The 15,458-nt window shown below is 34.7% G+C and overlaps 1 protein-coding gene across 4 annotated transcripts in view; it reads left to right on the forward strand.

The window, feature by feature from the left end:
* LOC142350280 (uncharacterized) overlaps nt 1-15,458 on the forward strand; it is a 123,079-nt gene that overhangs the window by 23,846 nt on the left and 83,775 nt on the right. The window contains exon 1 of one of the 4 annotated variants that reach the window (XM_075402064.1): nt 7,176-7,330. The exons of 1 other annotated variant lie outside the window; for it this stretch is intronic. The gene's annotated coding sequence lies outside the window, so the exon portion shown is untranslated. Of the gene's footprint in view, nt 1-7,175; nt 7,331-11,542; nt 11,562-11,617; nt 11,823-15,458 lie in introns of those variants that run through there. 2 more of the 4 variants (XM_075402066.1, XM_075402063.1) reach the window with 2 other exon arrangements.

Below are 15,458 nucleotides of genomic sequence, written 5' to 3' on the forward strand. Positions count from 1 at the left end.
AAGTGAATTGTGGAGTAGTATTTTATATTGCAGGCTATTCTCCTACACTTGATTTTTGTCAAATTTTGAGGAGTAAAACTATTGTTTTAGTTTCATTTTAAACTTGGTCGTCTCTTTGTTGAAACTGTTCCATTTTATGTAACATCATGATTCCTTGCACTAAAAAATCTGAAGTTTGGCAAACAAGAAAAAATAAATTGTATTAGAAAAAGTTTTTGCTGAGACTATGAACTAAAACCGTGACAACTAAAGGGGTAAAAGTCAGCTCAAACTATATCCATGAAGTTACAAGATTAGGTCTCAGTGTCAACAGAACTCTTACAGAAACCAAATTTTTTGAACATCGGTGGAGGTTGGCCGCTGTACGATGGCACAAAAGTCGGATTCAGGGTCTTGAGAAAATTTGATCAGAGGTCGTTTCAGTCGAGCAAGGTTTGATCAGCATTGAAAAACTAACTAGACGTCAATTTGAAAGCACTATTCTGATCAAAAACACATTATCATGTGATGATGTTTTTAATTTAAGTCACGTTTAGTCTAGTTAAAATTTGACGAGTCACGATTAAATTTTTATGTTTTGAATCACTATTGAATCAATGTTATGAAAAATACAATTAAAATATTATACTCTGCTAATTGATGGAAAATTTCAAAAAACTGTGCTTGATGAATTTTTGTACCAGTTGCACCAAAAAGGGCCTTGCTCAATTTTTTTCAGCACCAAGTTCTCAAATTTTTGAGCTACTTTATATGACAGACCGTCAATTCCAACTAATTTTTCAAAAGCAGCAAAAGAATGCCTTTCTCTTATATTCAGAATTCAACCACAACAATGATTACTGGCAGCACTTTTTTGACAATTTTATACATTTCAGAAAATCTAAGTGTTTGTGTAATTATTTTGCTAACAAGCGTTAGCTAGGCAATGCGAATTATAAATTTTGTTTTAGAAAATTTGTCGTGCAATAATTTGCATTAACCGGCAAAATTTTGTCATCCTCGTGGTAACTCTGCTGTCTCTTTACTGATTTTGGCATGAGTTAGTATGACAATGTTTTGCCCATAAAACTTTAGTTCTGAGTACCTATTTAGAAGGATGATTTTGAAATGATTTAATGTAAATAAAAATTGATAACAGTTTAAAAACTTTGAAACTAAAACATACAGTCTAAGTCTGAGAGGCTCAAGCAATGAAGACTGAATTCAATCCCGTTATTTGTCTGTTTAGGTAAAAGATCAGGTGCGCAGAAAAAAAGTCACTTAACTTGCTAAAACAAAATGGCTTAAAACAGAAATGCAAAAGTATGTCTACAAATTATTGGAAAAAATCCTATCAAACGAGGTTAAAAATATTTCAAAATTGATGTCGGTTATGTTGATTTTGTGCTCACATAAGACATATTTCGTAAACTTTTTAAAACGTTTTACACTTGTGTCTTTGGTGATTTACTTTGATTTTTAGAAACCACAAACTGTACATATTTTGCGTTAAAAAATTCTCTTACACTTTGTGAATTGAAGAACTATATTAGTGACAATGAAAACGTACTCAAACAAAATAAGAATTTTTTAAGAACGCGAAATTGTAAGGACTTGAAATCTTGCAGTTGTTAGTTTTTTAAAAACTTTAGAGAGTTGATCTTAATATATTACAAAAGAACTTGTACGAAGCTTACTTGCTACAAAACTTTGCTGCAAGGAATTTTTTTAAACATAATTAGTACGTTTTTTTAATGAGACTGGTTACTTTAACTATTGTTTCTGGCTATTTGTGCGAGCTTCACTATCAACAAACATGGTTTTAAGTTGATTCGAAGAATATGAGCCTTCTTCAATAGCGAGAGGTGGACAATTGGACAAGAAAAAGAGCCAGATAAGGTAACGCGGTAAAAAGTTGTAAATTGTGTACTAGCAAATGATTAGTTGTACTAATTCTTACCACCACAAAACGTCCTATTTTCAATGAAATCTTAGTTATTTCTTCCGAATAACTGAGGTATGAAAGTAAAGACTTGCAAATCACTGTTAATCTGAAATACTTTCATATATAAAACCTTAAGCTTCGACTGAGGCACGCTATTGAAAATATATAGTTGTTAAGTTGCAAATATGAAAATAGGTAAAGTAACCGTGTAGTAGCCTTGCAAATTTTTGTGTGAAGTTTACTATTTACACGGCTATTTTTTTAATTGTTGCGTAGATTAGTAATCTTACTAGAAATTGCCAGCTTCTTCCTAATGACAAGCTAGCTTAAATCGTTCTCAATAGCTGCCGGTCAGTCCTATTTCTACTTGAATTTGTACGGCGGGTGTGCTATTAGCATTAGAAAGACAAACTAAACATTCAAGAAATTTGAAACTTCATTAAAATTACAAAAACTTTTCTTTTCAAAAATTTCAAAATCTCTCATAAGTTTTACGAAGCATGAATGACAGTATAGCATAATTGTTTTCTCACAAGTTGATCCAGATGTAAGGTTACGGCTAATAACGGATCAGTGTTACCAATTCCTACCATTTTTCACGATGCATTGTAATGACAATTCTTGAGGTCCTATGTTAGCACAAGGAAAAAATCCTCATAGGAATTCCTAGTAGCTACATAGTAACTGGTTGGTCCAAAAAAAATTACTACAGCAAATACCGTGTTTGTATTGGCAAGGAAACGGTACACAGCAAAAAAAATTAATCTTGGATTGCTTTAAAAGTGTTTTTTTTAAAACTAATAACTGGATTATTTTCAGCTTGTGCAAGTTGTTAAGAATGTTACAAAAAAAGTTCTTGAGAGTTTTAGGAAGCTAGATTTATATCCTGCAAAAACCAAAAATAGAATTAGAGCGTCAATTCATCGAAAACATTTAATTATGAACCAGGTAGATTATTGTTCCGACCCTCTTGAGGGGGGAGGAACTATATACTCAAATGGGTTTTTTTTTGTTCCGTGAATTTTCGCCGCTCGGTATATTCATCGTAGAGAGTTGAGACTGGTATCATTAGAAAGCTTGTCCAGCAGAGAATATTGAATTAAAAAGATTTTTTTAATTTTCGTTTTTTACAAGGAGTTATCGAGGTTTAAACTTCTGAGAAAAGAAGAGTGAATTCACGTTGTTTCTATTCACATTTTCCGGAATTTTTGCCTAAATTTTCGTCAATTTTGGTAAAATTTGTTATAATTTTTAGGAATAGTGTCGTTGATTTTAGTTTTGAAGACGAACAAGCATTGTTGATTGTTTTGATTTAATTTTTTTGGTCAAAAAATCTGGATAAACATTTCAAAATTTAGCCTTTTTCATTAAAAAACAGCACGAAATAAGCTACTTTAGTCCACTTTGATTAAATTGGCCGACAGTACACCCCCAAACAACACTCATACAATCTTTGTAGACTCAGAGGGGGTCTATTTCTACTTCAGAGTCCGCTGAGAGTGCACGGTAGTTAAAACTTTGCCGTTTTTTGCTATCTTTGCTCGTTGATTTTCAAAAATGCAGAATATATTTTGAGTTTTCAACAAACAAATTTAACAAATTATCTATATCTACAACATTCGAAAAATCAAATGTTCCTAACGGACAATAAGTATTAGCAGGGCTAGTTTTGGGCCATTCTTGGACTGTTACAATCCAAAAAAAATCGGGTTGTAATCAGTCGGTCTTTTTTTTTAAAAAAAAATAAGATTTCTTTTTAATAATAAAGAACAGAACATATCAAATCAAAGCTCAGGAGTGATAGGTCCAACCAATTCGCTTGCTAAGCAGCTCAGCTCCAAGCTAATGCATTTAGAATTTTAATTGAAAGTTTATGGTCGTTTCTTTTTTAAAAAAATTATTGACTTTTCAATAAATAATGGCTTAATTAACTTTTCCTTTTTTTCTTAATTTGTTCATTTTCAAGCTTAGTGTCAGCAAAGAAAGACTGCTTCTTCTTTCTTCTGATTTAACATTTATTATCGGTTGCAGTTTTAAGCCTGAAGTTATTATTTTCTGGCTTTGATACTACAAGATTTCAGATTTTTGTTTGTTTTGGTATTTGCCAGTTTTTCACGTTTTCTAACTTTGTCACATTATGACTTTATTGACAGTTCTCATGTCACTTTATTAGCATTTTGAATAAAGCACAATTGAACATATTAAAATCCTGAAAGAATACATCATCGTTTTAACGGCCTCGACGCCTCTTTCTTGAAGAAACAAATTGAATTTTTTAATTTTGTCTCTATCTGTCATTTATACTTTGTCGTTTCGGTCGTATGAAATTTCCTGTATAGTGATAGCTTTCATTGGCTTGTCATGGAAGAATATAAGAATTGATATTCTGATATTAGCAGATAGCTGATGGCTTTCATGACCTTGAAAACAATCGTTTTCCAAAATTTAAAAAAAAAACTTTTTAACTTCGCAATTTTGTTCTTTTTATGTTTCTTTTTGTTACCTAATCTCGTTAGTTAATTACAGGTCAAATATGACATTATGGGTGTCAAGGGAATAAAACGGATTGGTGTCCCAAAATATTTTTTTAAAGAATTTGTTATGACCTTACTGGCTTCGACACCGGTTTTTCACCAAAAAAATTAAATTAATTTGATTTTTGTCATATTTGACGTTCTTTTTGTAGATGCAAGAAATATTCTGGATAAATACAGGTCTCGAGGGCTTCTTTTTCATGAATAAACGACCCTATTTAAATAGTTCTTTTTGTAATTAATGCCTTTCATGACATTGAATGTAATTTTGTTTCAAAAAATTAAAAGTATTACATACTTTAGCACTTCGCTTTTTGTCTACTTGTTACTTAGTCTTACTGATGAATGGCCACGTACTACATTATAGTTGTTTGAAGAAGGCGCAATCAAATATATTTTGAGTGCCAAAATTTGGCTTGACGTTTTTGACAGCGTTTTCTGGCAAGTTTCAATTGAAATTTTGTTTGTTCTTTGTTGTTCTTTTTAGCCGCCTTGAAAAATGAATAAGGACAGGTCCTAATGCCTATCTATAGAAGCAGTGGTAATCGTTAGTTTGTGGTAATATTAATTGATTCCTAATGGCATTTATTAATTTGAAGTTAACTGTTTCAAAAAAATAATTTTTTTACTTTACTGTTTTTGTTCTTTTTTGTATAATTGTTACTAAACCTTTTTATGGACTGGTCGTATACGTTTTCTGGTGATTTATAAGTTATTTTTGTTTAGTTTTAGGTTTATCTGATGGTATGTTGACTTTGTTATTAAAATTATTTTTTAAGAGGGACATAAATTTTTTGATGTAATTAATGTTTGTTGTTGTTGTTGTTTGATTTTGCTGTTCGTCTTGACTCGCTTTCTTAATATTGACATATTACAGCAATCTAATGCACCAATTTTTACTCCACTGAGTTATTTGCTTTGGAGGCTATCTTATCGTTCATACAGAATTTTTTGAAAAAGACTTGGGCTTTTTTGGGATTCGCAAAAAATAATTTTTGGGTTCTTCTATCTGTTCCTCATTTGGTAGACAATTATGCCAAAATTGGGGATGGGCGGGGTCGGAACCTTATGTGCCATTGCACATTACCGAGCCGCTTTGTCTGTTTAAGGATCAAAAGATATGGCAATGCAGCATCTTTTAAAACGGTACATTTTTGTGAATACTCCTCCTCTATGATTAGAGTTATTGTGAATACCCCCTTTTCCGTAATTTGACAGATCATAGTTGGCCCATCTTTTGTGACCCGTTAAGGGTATCAGAAAATATTCTGATAAATTTGATCGTTTAGGTTCTAAAAATTTTTATATTTATGGTTTAATTGAGTAAAATTGAGCAACGATCTCTGAGTCAGTGCTTGTTGAGGACTTCAAATTTTTGAAGAATGAAACCAAAAACGAATGTTCAATTAATCAATTTTGTCTTCTCCGATTGGTTTTGGTCGATAGTCATGGTGGCAGTCCAGCAATATCACCCCAGCAAAAGTTGAAAAGACCGCTTTAGACTGAGAGAAATTCTTGTCACAACCCGTGTATGTTGGGGTGGTCTTTCCTCTTCCCACCTAGGTCTAAACCGGTTTTTCTATGAGAAAATATCTAAACATTGTTGTTCTGCATAATCAAAATCATGTAAAATATGCTCAAATAAGAGCTTAAAACGATTTGATCTTAGGCATAACATTTGCTGAACACTAAAGCTGAATTAAAATTTCATGTATTGCACTGACAAAATATTACGGCTATACATTTATGTTCAAAAATCTATTTGATCACAGGTATTTTAATGCAAAGTGGCACGTAAAACCTCGACCACAGATAAAAAGAAACATTTCAAGATATTAATTTCCAACTTTGAAAGCAATCTGCTTTGAGACCGTCACGAAGGCGCCTGGCTTCTTTCAAAAATATTTGTAAACACGTGTTTCAAAACAAAGGAACTGATCAAGATTTCATAAAGCATGAACGAACATTGATCTCTTAATCACTTCAAACTGTTAGGCTTAATCTACTCTCACCTGAACAGAGATTTCAGACAATATTTTCATTGTATTCATGTGTGTTAAGAGGTTGGTTCAGGCCGAAAACGTTTCACAACTTCATTTAGCAGAATTTACTTCAAGGTTTCATTAGCAGAAAAGACGCTTTTAAAATTTCTTACCTTTTTTTCATTAAAATTTCATACATTTCAGTTATGTAAATGTTGATAAAATGTATATTTGCTCCCAGAAAGTCGAGAGATCTTATAAAATTTACAATATCGAGCGGGCGTTTAGTTTTTCGCAGAAAAATGTTTAGGGAAAACAAGCTTTAATTCTTTCTTCACATAGTCTGCGAAATTATTGTTCGGTTCAATGACCAGCCGGCTTTTCAAAGACTCATATCTGCAAGAAGCTAATTTATAAACCAGTGATACCGAAACGCCTGAAATTAGTTAAACCGCTTTTAGCAAACATGATACCTGAAAGATAGGACTATCAATGGCCTAAATTTCTAGACGTTTCAACCAGTTTCAAATTATGAATTGATCTTTACTCGACGATAACCAACTCAGATTTCTTGAAACAGAACCCTCGCTATTTCACAGGTTACAAAAGATTATAACTGATCGGTTTATTACACTTGAGTATTTAAATTTATCCCTTTGTTGAACTATTTGTATGTTTTGGGATTTTGTCACGCTGAGTAACGTTTGAAAATTTGGGTCAATTTGACTTCTGAAATCCAGAGCCTCTTGGCTTTTAGAAAGTTTTCAAAAAGGGGTTAATTGCCTAACTATCTTGTTATTACCAATTTGTATGATCTTGAGTTTACTATTGACATAGGATTTTGTTAGATACCTACACTATTAAAAACGAACAACTGTCAGCTTTTATTGGTGAGATATTTAATCTTGATTTAAATTTGAGCTGTGATTGTTTTGACTTTTGACCGATTTTTGTTCCGTGGCTTCTCGAAACTTTTAAAATGTGGAAACGATTCAAAATTACAATACATATATCATAAATGTCAATAAAGTAACGAAAAGCTATTAAGAGTGAGTCACAGAAATAAAGTTTATAGAAATATAACAAAACTTAAAAAGAACGCATTCTCTTCGTACAATAAATCATACACATGTAATTTGGCTCAGAAAATGTAAATCTAGCTGCCTGCAAGATGAATTGAAAAAGAAAACAGAAACAATCAATTGTAGTGCAATTTAGAAATCCAGAAAACAACAAATAAATACCTTCTGATTTTCTTACTTGAACAAAAACATTGCTGTAGAACCTTTATCAAGAGCATTACTTTTTCATTTTCATTATTTGTATGATATTCACCTGGAGTCATTTTGTTAGATTTTATTTTGTTATCTGGTAAAAGTATGTGAAAAAAGGAGACCGAACTTATAGAAGTTAATCAGCCCCTTAGTACTAAGAATTGATTTATAAATTAGTTTGGCCGATATTTGAGCTGAAATATCCCGGGTCCAGAATTTTAACGAAAAATAACGGGGAAAAAGTGTAAAGAGTGGTGTATTTTTGTTTTGTGAATTTGAACGTTCATTGTGATGTTCACGAGACACTTGATATCTGTTGAAAAATAGGTGTTGGAAGTTATAAATCTGAATTAGCCCAGTAGTACTAAAAATTGATTATACTATACAAGATTTTTGAGCTGAGTTATCATGGTTCGAAAATTTTGCCCAAAAATAACGGGGAAAGATTACACAGAGTGAGAAAGCAGAAAAACTAACACCCTTTTATCCTTTTAATTAAGGGTGGAAGAGTGTAATTATAATAGTGTAGTTTTGAAAAAATAAAGGTGGAAGAAGATATTAAGGCTTCATCCCCCGTTCTTCTCTCTGTTGAACTGTTCTTCTCTCACTCTTTACGAAATGTTACTTTCACTCTTTGCATTAACTATTGTGTCAATTGATACTACCATTTTATGTTTCAATTTGCTTATAATGAGGATTCTAGAGGAGTGCAATTTTATTTTTCCACCCTAAATTACAAATTATGCAAAGAGTGTAAAAAGAGTGCAGAAAACTATAAACACAGTGTATTTTTTAAAAATACACTTTTATACTTTTTTCCCTAAAAAATATGTCTGAAACACGCATTACAGCTCAATACGGGCTAATTAGGGGTGGAATAACGATGAAACTTCGGCCAGGGATACTGTTAGATAGCATCAACAAAATGATGTAGCAAACCTGAGTGGATATCTTAAAAATACAAGCAAGCTTTTTACACAGAATTGCTAACACGCTATTTGGATTTACAAATTGCATGTCTAAATTATCAGATCTTGATATATATATATATATATATATATATATATATATATATATATATATTGTAAGATCTTGTAAACAATACTTGCGGATTTTTATTAAGGTAATCATCCGAAATCGACCGGTGTAGCTTGTCGAGTTTTCCAATTTGAAAATGTTTACTATGATTCCACCAAAACTACGCAATTTGCTTACTGTTTAGGAAAAGATCACATGCGAATAAATAATGGTATAACATGACTGTTATTGAATCTTACCAATATCTCAATCGAAAGTTTTCTGGTTAGGAGAACGAGTGTCACGCTACAGCTTAACAAGTACTTCATCCAGGAAATGCTTGTGGCCATTTAATTTTTCAACCTAATAACAGATGAATATGCAGAGAAAAATTGAATACACTGGCCAAGGTAATGAAACTAATTTAGAAATTTTTTGACAACATTGAGACAAGGATCAAGATGTCAGGATATGAAAGAAAGTTAAAGTTCTCTTTTGAATTTTAATAAAGTATAAAAATTTTCACTTTTAAATGAGATTTTTACACCTCTGACTTCCGGAATAGCCGCCATTTTGGACAAATTTGATCGATTTGTTATTTAGTATATTGTATCACTCAAAGCAAATGTCATAAAACTCTTTTACATGTAGATTCTTTTTTTACTTCAAAATACCCTCTTAGATTATGTAAAATGGGAGCAATAAAATTTATTATAGTCCACAGACGTGATATTTGAAGTTAAGTTACAGGAGTGTTTTCTGGAGCAACTTTTATCACAACTTTCCTTAATGTGAAAACCAGAAAAAATCACCACCCTTATTTTGATATGGCCTTAACAAATATTAAAACTCCAGCCTTATCGTTTTTCTTAAAATATAAAGCAGCGTCTGGGAAAGTTGAATTTCAGCGAGAGCAATCAATTGCAAATAAAATTATCTCAAACAGACACAGATTGCACAAGAAATAGAGGCGATCAAACTAACGTTAGAAATAGCAAAAAAACAGATGACTGATTGTTCTCTTTTTTATTTTTTTTTCTTGGCAAATATGCCCAACTGATGAAACATTTGCCAATTAGTCAGACTAAAGTTCCAGTTGACAATTTTTCTTGAACAATTTATCGATTATCAAGACTGATCTTTTAATGCGCAGAATTGCTGTCTTTTGGTGACTATAGCCAATTTTTGCGTCTGAAACTTTTACGTGGTACCATCATTGCAGCCAACATTGGTCAGGCTATGGTCAATCTGAAGCTATTGTTGAGTAAGAGCTCATCCTCACACAGACAGCTTCACGGAGGCAGGGGATTGAACTCTCAACCATTAGCTTGTCAACCATACACCTTACCTCTCGGCTATCACGCCATTTTAATCTTCAAGCGCATAGAAGCAGATAAGTGCGTTTTGCATGAACCTACCTAGGATGAGATAAGCAATCAAGGAAGGTTCTGATCAGACTAACTTGAATCACGCACGAGAGTGCCAGATGTTCGTGGCTCGCACACAAGAGGTATCATACCCAATTTCTTTGCGCATTTGAGGGAGAGGATCTACCCACAATTAGATAAAAATGTATTCCTTTCATAAAATTAAACGGTACTCTGTATACATTATTTCTGATGAAGAGAAATTATCATTTACTAACAAAAGAAACTCACGTTTATTAGCCAAAACGTTGTTTTTGTCTGAGTCCGTTTGTTCACCACTATTTATTTAACAACCTATCATTTCACCTCGATTTATTTACAACTCTATCATTTATACCGCTATCATTTAACTCCTCTATCATCTCAGCCCGATTTTAATCGTTTATAGATTTATGACTTAAATTAGTACAATAATCACTCGCGGAACATGGCCATGCCTCAGCGGCCCACGGGACTTGATACGAAATTATCAGAACCGAACGTGAGATTAAGTTATCGGTTTAATTATGACCAAAGAAACTTTTAATGTCGACTGCTAATTGGCGGGATGAAGCCATAGAGGGGTGAAGTAGAACCGTTTTCGGCATTGTATTTGATGCTTTCCAGCTAAAAATGGAAAGTTTTCCACATAAAACTCTGCATAAGTCATAAAACTATGGGAAGCTTTCTTCATAAGTCTCTTCATTAGCATTTTTAGGGAGATTGGTTGTTTTTTCCCTGGCTCTGATCAGACTATCTAGACTCAAGTGAGGCTGGTACAGGCTCTGAAAAGGGCCCTGTACAGAATATATTGACCATTCCACCAGACTATCTAGATTTTAGACTCCGCTTTCATCAAATTATTTAATCTTTGGATAAGACCTGATCAGAGCTCCAAGACCCAACCCCTTTCCTGTGCGACCCAAGTCGGTCTGATCAGAGCTGATCAGCCTGGATCACCACCTCAGCCGGGGTAAAATAGAAAAATAGTTGCTATTTTTTCTTGATCTCATGGCTTTTTATTTATGAAAATATCTGAAGCTTTCAATAAAGAGTCAAAGAGCCAAAATATATCTTTCGGTGGATGCTAAATTTCGGCTAAATAGGCCGGCGCTAGGTGTTGAACGAAAAAACCCAGATAACAGAATTCAGCATGATCCCGCCGCGCTCTGCTCAATTGAGGGTAGTTCAATTTTGTCACGAACTATTCATTGACAATTAAACGGACCCGAATGATCTGTGATTTTAACGAGAACAAATAAAGTATATTACTGAATGCAATGAACAAAACTCTCTCGCTCTAAGTTTATTCTTTATGAATGCCAATTTTATTGTAATTTTCAACTAAACTTCTAACCTAAATTTTATCCTGCAGCTCGTTCAACTTTACTTCCTTTGTGAACAATTTGCTTCTTGATTTCAGAGTTCATTTCTCTTTTGAATTGATGTTTTGCGAAATAAATCAAACACAAATCAATTGAGTTGGAACTGCAAAGCTTTATTTTTGTTTTCTCTTATTTCTTATAGCACAGCAATGAACTAGAAAATATAATAGCACAATAAAAAAAAATGAGTATGTAAAAAATATTTTAAAAAATACTACAATAAATGAAAATAGTAAGCGGGTAATTGAAATCCATTTTCGCGAAAAGATCAACAAGATTGCAGACACACCATCAAATCAGGTAAAATTCCTACAAATCACCGCTGAGTGTCAACTACGAGCAACCCCCCCCCCCCCCACACACACACACACACACACACCACCCTAATATATGGTTGACTATAGGTCATATGTCATAAACTAATCCCAAGCAAAAGTCCCGACGGAATTTTTCTCTGATCAGGCCATTCAGACCAAAATTAGCTGTAAAAAGATAAGATTAAAATGAGATCCTTGCCCAGACTGAATTTCCACCAAACTGGGAGAACAGAACCTGTTATATTGATCTGGAAATTTCCCAGTGTGTGCTCTGTAGTTTGGCCTGATCAGGGGCCATTTCAGTCTGGGAACTCAACATGGCAATAAAACTGAGCCACATCCTTAAAGGAGGAACGCCGGAAAAAACACAAAAAAATAATGCCGGGTGAGTACGTACAAAAACAGAGGTCAGAGATCTTAATCAAACCTTACAATTAATTCAAGAATGTTAATTTTTCACTGTTCCGCTAGTTACTTTACTCTAGCACAAAATTTAAGTCTCACTCCTTGTTCAAGTTCTTCGGCCTAAGTCTTGCATACCAAGACAAGTTTTCAACAACATTTCTGAGAGCCGCACTCATAGTTTCGAATCAAGCTCTATATATACATTACAATTCGCGCCATGGGCACACAAGTTATGGTCAAAAACGGGAAATCCCTGACTATAAATAACTATGGAAGTGAATGTCAACCGCTTTTGGCTTCTGCAAAAAAATCAAAAGGAATCAGGAAAAAAGTTCTGATTTTGAAAGAGTTTGGGGAAGGGAAAAGTAAAGAGGAACTTCGTTCCTTTACATTCCCATAACATACATTTAATAATTGAGATGAATATGTACACAATAAAATACTGCATAACAGTTTTTATTTTAAGTTTGAGTTTTTTGGTCCTTTGATGAACTTGTTTTAGTGACACTCCGGAGCACTTGATTATAGTGGGAATACACAGCTCAGGGTTACTGCTGGTCTTTGGACTATTCCTGTAGCTGTCTGCATGTCGAAGCTAAGCTCCTTGCTATCCAGCTGATCATTAGATTTTTGCAATTTCGTTCTGTTTTTGAGCTCAGAAACATATTCTGGATCTATTCTCTTTTGCCCCCAACCTTAGTGAGCTTATGTTTTTTACGCCCCTCAAGAGCGCGGTCTACTTTTTTTTAAAGAGTAACGTGCTCTATAACAACATATAATATGTAACTTGGGGCGTACAAAACACGGTGGCAAAACAGAATTGATCCCAGATTCTTTTAGCAGCCTCCTACAGTAGTGATCAAGTAGTGTCTGCGTCAACTAGAAGTCCTCATCTGAGATTCTGCAGACCATTTGTGTTAATTGTTTGGAATTCGAAATTGTCTTCGCCTGTTCTAGAACCGTCCACAAAAGTTAGAGTAATAGTTTTCGATTGCCCAGCACTATCAATATACACCCTTTTGCGGTCTATATCAGCTTCTCCATAGTCCTCCGAAGTGTGATGCTAATTCTGGTTCTGAAAGTTCTGTTGAGCCAAATGCACTATGATGTACTTGTTGTCTGGCTGGTAATTCTTCAGGAAATTTTTTTCACTGCTTGTTTGGCTCCAAGTTTTTTCCATTGTCAGCCAGGGTATTTGCGTCGTGATACAAACCTGTGGATGGCCTTGAGGAGACTTTCGATTGCGCGGGCATGGCACACTTCTATGTGGAATCTGAAGTCAGGCAGATCAGCCATCTTTGGTCTCACGTAGTCTAAGGATGCCCTCCATCGTCTTCAATTGAATGAGTATTCCCCAGAATTCTCAGAACTTTTTGCAATCCAATCATTAAGAAAGTCTGTTGCAAGTAAGTCTTGTAAATTTCTATTCAACAGTCTTGTTTTTCCGCTCCTGTTATGAAAAATGAGGAGATGCTTCGCAAAGTAGGTTGTTTTTTTTGTATTGAGTTTTTCTCCTACCCTCAAAAGTCTGTCGTTGTCTAGAAAGGGCGTGAAGGACGTCAGTTTGTCTCCTTTCTGAAGATTGATTTCCTTCAACAGGAAAAATTGTTCCGGATAAAAGTGTTCTACGATAACCCTGTTTTGGAATACCGTGATAGCGGCTTTTTTGCATTCCAATCATAGGAAATGTTTGTTGCAGATGAGCATTCACATGATCCTTGCCCTGTTGGCCTGTCATAAGTCTCCCTTTTCAATCAGCAGTCTTGTTAACCTGCAGATGCTATGTAGCATCTCATGCAGCGCATATGTGGTGATCAGTGTCCTGGGGGACTTTCCAGCTATCTTGAAGTATGCTCAGAAAGTTCAGTGGTTCAATCACAGATGGAGTGAAGCCTCGTGTGGCGTCGTCAGCGGGATTTAATATTCTAGGGATGTGTCTCCAATGGTCTGGGTTAGATTTCTCCTGAATATTGCTCTGTGTGATGGCAATGTTCATGTTCGGTATCTGCTTGAATTGTATACATCCAAACGTAGCAGTCCTGTTTGTCCAGAAGTACTTTGATCTTATGGTCGTTGTCAATTGGCTCTCACAGAACCCAGATAGCTCTACTCCAAAAGCCGCTTTCAATTCCACATTCAAATGCTCAGCTGCTTGATTGGTGCCACTTTTCTAAGCTGATCTCATATCGTTAAGTGGAAGATCCATTGGCGTTGGTTGTCCTCACTGTGGCAGCAAATGTTCTGTTGATTTTGGGAATCAAGGATCTAGGAATTTGGATCTAAGTCCCGCTGTCAAAAACCTCCGTCCACCCATCTAGTTCCTGTTGGTACTATTCTAACACTGGTGATACCAGTTTTTTCGCTTACTGTTGTTTTTTTGTAGACATCTAATTCTGATGTCAAATGTTGAAATAAGTCCAGCTGGATCGAACAGAGAAGCTGCCATTGATAACACATTCCCTTGAGACAGTTGTTGTCCGTCCTGAATGGAGAAACTTCAGTTTTGCAAAAATCCGCTTGTCTGTTTATGTGTCCCACGTCTGACCGAGGATCCTTTCAGTTTTCATTCCATCTTTGTTTTCTTACAGTAAATTTCTAATGCGAATGGTTTGTTGCTTAGCAACTTTGTCAAATTGAATACTCCGGTGTACAGAACAACTTTGATCTCCTCTGCAGTTTTTTGGGCCTCTTCTTGAGAAAAACAGATCTACATGATATTATCCATTCAGAACTGCTGCATGATTGACATGTATACCTCTGGATGCTCTTGTTTGTGGTCGATTGCAAACTTCTGCTGAAGAAAGGTTGCAAAAGAAGGTGAACATGTGGCCCCAAACGTGTGTTGACTGTTTCTTCACAGTGCCGTCCTCGGAACCCAGAAAACGTAATTTTTCCGGGACTTGCGGTTGCAAACCAATCTGCACAAACATTGCCTCGATGTCGGCTGTGGTATCTATTGAGCACTGTCTGAAGCGAAGAAAAAGACCATGCATGTTGCAATGTAGATCTGCAGCTCTATCATCAAAGCATAACTAAGTGAGGTTAGATTATATTTTGAAGCAGCGTTTGTGACTCTGCGGATTTTGTCCGGCTTCTCTTTTTTGAATGCTGGGTGATGAGGAGGGTACCAAAAATATTTTCTGCAACTGGGGTATGCAGTTGTGACGTAATTTTTATCATTTTTTTTTGTAATTCTCCCCTTAGCGGTTTCTCA

The sequence above is a fragment of the Convolutriloba macropyga genome, chromosome 12 (genome assembly GCF_964194025.1).
Source record: "Convolutriloba macropyga chromosome 12, txConMacr16.3, whole genome shotgun sequence".
NCBI classification, from domain to species: domain Eukaryota; kingdom Metazoa; phylum Xenacoelomorpha; order Acoela; family Convolutidae; genus Convolutriloba; species Convolutriloba macropyga.